General features: G+C 53.6%; 1 long non-coding RNA gene across 1 annotated transcript; it reads left to right on the top strand.

Moving 5' to 3' along the window:
• The first annotated feature begins 447 nt into the window (after positions 1 to 447).
• Positions 448 to 2,518, top strand: LOC122467775. The gene is made up of 3 exons (XR_006293058.1): positions 448 to 564; positions 900 to 1,109; positions 2,152 to 2,518. It is a non-coding gene; the product is annotated as an uncharacterized LOC122467775 (long non-coding RNA).
• Positions 2,519 to 5,898: the final 3,380 nt, after the last annotated feature.

The raw sequence follows: 5,898 nt of genomic DNA, 5'->3' as shown, positions 1-5,898 counted from the left end.
CTTAGGGAGAGGTGGGAACAGCACGGGCAACAGGGGTCCCACAGGGTTCCAGGCATAGGCTTTCCTGCTTCAGGCTGGCCCTGGCCGGTGGCCTGGTTTTGGGCTTTTCTGTGCTCTGAGCACATCTAAACATTTGGAGAAAAACAAGAAAGCGAACAATAGACGCTTGTGGGTTAGAGGAATGGGCCCACTTCCCCCTGGGAGTCAGCACTGTTCATAAGCCGCCCCAGCTGCACTCTCACGGTGGGGATGTCACTGGAGGCTCGTTGAATCACAGCCTTGTCCTCCTTGGGGGCCGGCTACTGGCTCCTTTTATGTATCGTCGGGGATGCAAATGCTGGTGGGGCGGACGGGTGCGCAGGGGGAAGGCATGTTTTGCTGCCTGAATTTTGGGAAGTCACACAGCAAAGATGCATCCGAGCCTGGCATTGTCGCTCTGCCAAGGCACCCCTTGACGGACGTGTTCCGATCAGAGCTGTCTGCCCCACGGGAAAAGAATCAGCTTTCTATCAAGTGGACTCTGGGCATCGCCCCAGAGAGCTGCAGCTCCAAAGGACCCGGAGAGTAAGTGGAGCTCGCTGGTGCTGAGAGCTGTTTGGCGGCGGTGGTGGTGGTGACTCCCTCAGAAAGGGGCCTGTGGGGCATCGTGCTGGATGGGAGTAGGAGGAGGGCCTGTGGTGGGCTTCTCTGAGCCAGACCCCCTCAGGCTGTTCAGATCCTGGCTTCGCATCGTCACAGCCAAGGGCAGCACGGCAGGGTGTGTTAGGCTGAGAAAAAGTCGGCGGGTGGAGGGGTGCAAACGGGAGCTCGGACCCCCTTCTCGTTCACAGCCGACCCAGGGATGACAGTCAAGGCCCCATCAGGCTAAGTCCCCTGATTGCTCCCGCATCTACCCCCAGGACCCCCAGACGACCGAGAGGGGCTGACGTGGAGTGTCCCCCGCCTGGATGGCATCCCTGGAAAAGGCTGGAGTGTTTCTACAGAGGCTGTTCAGACATCACATCACAGTCCCAGACGGCCGAGAGGTTCTTGCACTCACTTGGCTGCCCTCCCTGGGAAATGCTTTGGATCAGACAGCACTTCTGGGTTGTTTTTGCCTGAGGAAAGTGGTAAGAATTCAACAAGAATCCCATGGTTGAAGGAAAAGTCGGTGGATTTACTTAGCAAAAGTATTTGTAGAGAACGGTCCGGGGGGTGAGCAGGGTGGCGCTGCAGGCCGAGGACAGAAGACATTAATGTGGGCAAGCAGGCCTCCAGATGAGGGCACCTTGGGAGCAGACGAAGAAGATTCTAGAGACAAATGCTTGGCTCCTGGAGAATAAAGGTCTTTTTGTGTGTCTAAGAAGTTCAAAATGGCCATGCTAGGTCACGCCCGCAAGCTCTGAGAGACAGTCTTGTGCTGCAGAGTTCTTCCTGAGGGTCTCCCACTCCCTGCGTCCCTTAGTCACTTAGCAGTCACTGAGGGCCGCCAAGCATGCACGCCTAAGATGTGAAGACACACAAGAAACCTCCTTGCCCTCAAAGGTCTTGCAGGCAAGCCAATGGTGGTTCCATGATATGGAAAGAGCAAGGCTAGAGGGTGGCCAGAGAATGCACAGTGGCGGTACGGAAGCGTGAGCCTGGCGACGCAGAAGCCGGAGCTGAGTCTTCAAGAACGAGCCAGAAGCTGGCCAGGCAGTCTGAGAGGAAGGACAGCTAATCCAGACAGAGGGCACAGACTATGCAGAGGCCGAGAGGGAAAGCGTGCCCTCTCCCCACCCCCAGAGACAGCTGGAACAGTGGCTATGAAGGGAGCTGGTGCCCAAAGAAGACAAGGCCCCACATTCTTTGCTTTGACGCTCATGGTTTTCTGTCAGCTGGGCACACGTGGACTGTGAAAACCTCCTGGCACGAGGGCCTTGTCAAGTTAAGTTCCGTCCCTTTCGGCACCTTGATTAAAGGCCTTGTCCTTGGCCTTGGTGCTGGGGTGACCCCCCCATGGATACGCGTCTATGGGACACCCTCTCCTTTCTTACCTAACGCTTTCCTGAAAATCCGCTGGTCTGACACGCGAGAGGCAAAGAGCGGACTTGAAAGTTATAAGGGAGGGTTCTGTTCCCAGGAGGCTGAACAATATTATCACTGTTATTTTCTTGATTTCTTGATTTCTAGGCTCACAGCATCACCCTCACCCTTGCTCTGAGAAACCATCATGAAATCAATGCAGCTTTGGAAAGGAAGGAACGTGGCAAATCCCTAATCACGCCTCACCTTTAAATACGGTCTTTGACCATATTAGGACCAGAATTTCATATATGCTCCCTAATTTATTCTTTTCCTTCACAACTGAACACACAGGCGACTGGCTTGAATCCAGGGCGCGTTTGATCGAGGCTACATATTCCCCCGCTTTCGGCACGCCTAATGATTTCCATCTTTGTCTCAATTGTGTTTACGAGACCTGCCCTTATCGCCGGCATCGGCGCTTCATTTTTCCATTTTCCACTCATTCTTATAAAATAACAAGGTCAAAATGCAATACAATATTCAAATACTTGTGCAAACACTGCTGAACAGCTAAAAGGGGACGCTGCTGAGACCAAACTCTGGGCCACCAGGCAGCATTTCCATGCGATGGCTTCAAATGTCAGCTCACCTGCCAACCTGGGAGAGCTCAAAACCCGCGGGTGGAGCCAGGGGTCGGGGTGGTGGTGGTGGCGTAGACCAACGTAGAGCGTACAAAAAAGCGCGCGCCAAAGTGAAAGGTACAAGGTGAAGGTCCCCCTCTGAAGCTCAGCGGAGTATAAATCCTGCCATCTCCAGCCAAGAGGCCCAGGCGCTACCATGCAAAGGGGCTGTCGGTGACGGCTTTTCTCCAGGCGGGTTGTGTTGTCTCACAGACCTGCGCCAGTACACCTTCCAACGTCTCTGAGTCTGCAGGTGTGTGCGTGAAGGGAAGGGGGTTTAGGGACCACCATCCTGTTTTCCTAATCTGCACACTCATCACAGAGGGAAGTCAGTTCTGGGTAACACTTTCCCAAACAACTCGGCTGCAGGCCGATCTGCAGGCAGGGGGCCTGGGGGCTGTTATCATCTCCAGAGATAGGGGGCTTACCGGCCAACGGAGTGGTGAAAGGACACTTAGTGTTGCTTGAAGACATTCCTAAGAAGACAGAGGAGCGCCTGGAAACAGACACCCAGGATTTCGCTGCCGCTTAGCAACCCTGGCAGCCGGACGTGACTCGTGTCTCTAAGCTTGTGGCTCGCGTAGCCCCAGCACACTCAGCAGTTCTGAGGGATATACTGAGAAGAGATTCATCGTCTCTCCTCAGCTGTGGAAATACCAAGAACCTTTCCTCAAAGTTTCTCGCTCTTGGATCAGAATCCTTTATGTGGGAAGGATTTGTGAGGAAGCGGTAGGTGAAAACTTCGTCTTTATTTCATGCCCAACGAGCTCTGTTAGAAGGGAAAGACTCCAGTCGTGGGCACAGGAGACCTGGCCTCCAGGCCCACCTCAGCCCTGCCTTCCTGAGTGGTTCTGGACAGGTTCCTTCACCTGCAAAACAAGAAGATGGGGTCTATATGAGCTCTCAGCTGGAATACTCACAGTATTGGTGAATTGAGACAACACGTGAAATGTGAATCAAAGCAGGAGTTAAAAAAAATACACCTCAGGAAATATTTATGGTCTTCACAGCTAGAAACGTGACCAAAGCAATGTAAGTCAACCCTGAGATTTATAACAAACCATGAGGTCAGATCTGGGGGCTCCCAGTCAGGCCTAGAACAACCACAACAAGACTGCAAAATCCTTTGCTTCTGAATCAAATCCTCCCAAGCCATTTCCTCCTCTTTCAAGTGCCCTGGATGGAAGGGTCGCTCACCACCTCCCTTCAAGATTCTGAGGGGGATGGGGGCTTTGGTCACAAGTTCAAATAAGAAAACCTCCTTTTGATTAAGCTGAAGTCCAAGCACACTTTCCAGAGTGGCTAAGGCCCATGTTCTGTGTTTTGCTTGAAGTTTCCAAGCCCTCGTCTGAAAGGCGGTGTCCCTTTACCCTTAAAGAAGAAAATGGGAAAGGGGGTGGGGGGGGGGGGTGGGGTGTTGTGATTTTTACTTTGCAAACCTTCCCAGTGCAGGAACTCCTGTTCTGCAGTGCAGGTAAACAACACCTGAGCTGGGAAGGAAAACTACCTGGTAGTCTGCAGGGGACGCCAGCAGGACAAGGGGAGGGAGGGCACGGGGGGGGGGGGGGGGGGGGGGGAGGGGTTGCAGGGCCAGCTCTCTGGCGAGCTGAGCTTAAAGTCTACTTTTGTTTGAACCTCATCCCAGTCCTCACCTACCTACCCTTGAGAGGGAGGGGCCAAACCAGGGAAGGTGTGATTTCCCCGAGGGCCCGTTCCTAAAACCTGGCACCCAGAAATCTGTGGGTGCAGAAAGCCCCGGGGTGATGTCCTTTCTGCAGCGCCCCTTGGGGCCACAAACTTGTGGGAAGGAAGGACTCCACACCCCTCTCTCCTCCCTCTTGTTCGGGTTGGTTTGCGCTGGAATGCCACCCTTTTCAAAGTGTCTGAGCCACCGGCACTTTCTGAAAGCACCGAGACTGAAACCAAGCTTCTGAGTTCACAGGTTCGAGCCCCGCTGGCGGCCAGTGGGACTGGTGCTCCGCTGAAGCCTCAGCTTTGGAAACGCCTCTGTTCACTCCCAGGGCCCCCATTTTCCGATTTTTACTGCTGAGACCGCTCCCCCCCCCACCCCCCCGCCCCATCCTCCGCACCCGCCCCCAAGACCCAGCTCCGGTGACCCGAATGGCTGAGTCAACTTGGCGAAACAAGAGCGTCCCCAACGGGCCGGCGGCCCCCAGCCCCCTTCGCCCCTCGCTCGGCCCCACAATGCGCCCTTGTGCCGCTCCTGCAGCCAGGCCGAGAGATTTGGCGCAAGGAATGGGGGGCGGGGGGGGGGGGGAGAACAGTCGTCAGATATTTAAAACAGAGCCGAGGGAACAAAGCAGGCCTTTGTGCACCGAGGCGGCCTCGAGCAGGGAGCCGGCGGCTGCAGCAATAGGGCTGCTCGGCGCATGCGCGCGGCGGAGCGGCAGCGCTCGGGTTACCGAGAGTTTTCCACCCCGGTTCGCCGGCCCGCGTTAACCCCTTGCCGGCCCGCTACCCGGGGCAGGGGACGGAGACGCTGTCTTTCATCTGCTGGCCGCTACAAGTTTAATTGAAAAAAGAAATAGTCATTTTCCATGTTTCTATAGGAAGCACAGATCATTAAAATAAAATGATATACCAATTGGGAACAAAGATTTTAAATGAGCGGGATTGAATGGGACACTTGGGCCATGTAAAAATCGAGGCATTTCCAAAAGACGCCTTCTTTGGACGCCAGTGAAAGCTTTTTAAAGGACTAGCGTCTTTGGTCTTGTGTATGCTGGGCGACAGGCTGCTTCGTTTTCCTGTTTACAGTCACTGGGGATTTGGAAGATAACGTTGGTTATTGTCAAGGTTCTGACTTTTGTTTGGGGTGGTGGGCTGGACGGTGTTTATTTATTTATTAAAAATAAATAGAGCTAGAGTGTGCATGGTACAAAGATGAGACTGGGTCATGAACCGAAGAATATAATTAATCTAATCTATGCACTAGAGTTTCTTATACAAAGAGGGAGAGGAAGGAAGGAAGAGAGGAAGGAAGGGAGGAAGGAAGGAGTTATTGAGCACATTTTGTTGTGTTGGGGGAGAAGATTGAAGAGGTGTCTCCAGTAGTGTAGACTGGGAGTGACTTGGGGATAGGATGTGCAAAGTCCTCCATCCTGCTTTATACCAGTAATGATCATCTCCCCCTGGTATGTAATGAGGAGTGACAGGCAGAGGCTGGGGGAAGTTAATGCAGACTTAGAAGTGAGTTATTATGCTTGAATTA

Source organism: Prionailurus bengalensis, chromosome B3 (assembly GCF_016509475.1).
Source record: "Prionailurus bengalensis isolate Pbe53 chromosome B3, Fcat_Pben_1.1_paternal_pri, whole genome shotgun sequence".
Classification (NCBI taxonomy): domain Eukaryota; kingdom Metazoa; phylum Chordata; class Mammalia; order Carnivora; family Felidae; genus Prionailurus; species Prionailurus bengalensis.
Note: the sequence above shows the minus strand (reverse complement) of the source record. Positions and strands in the feature narration are given on the sequence as shown.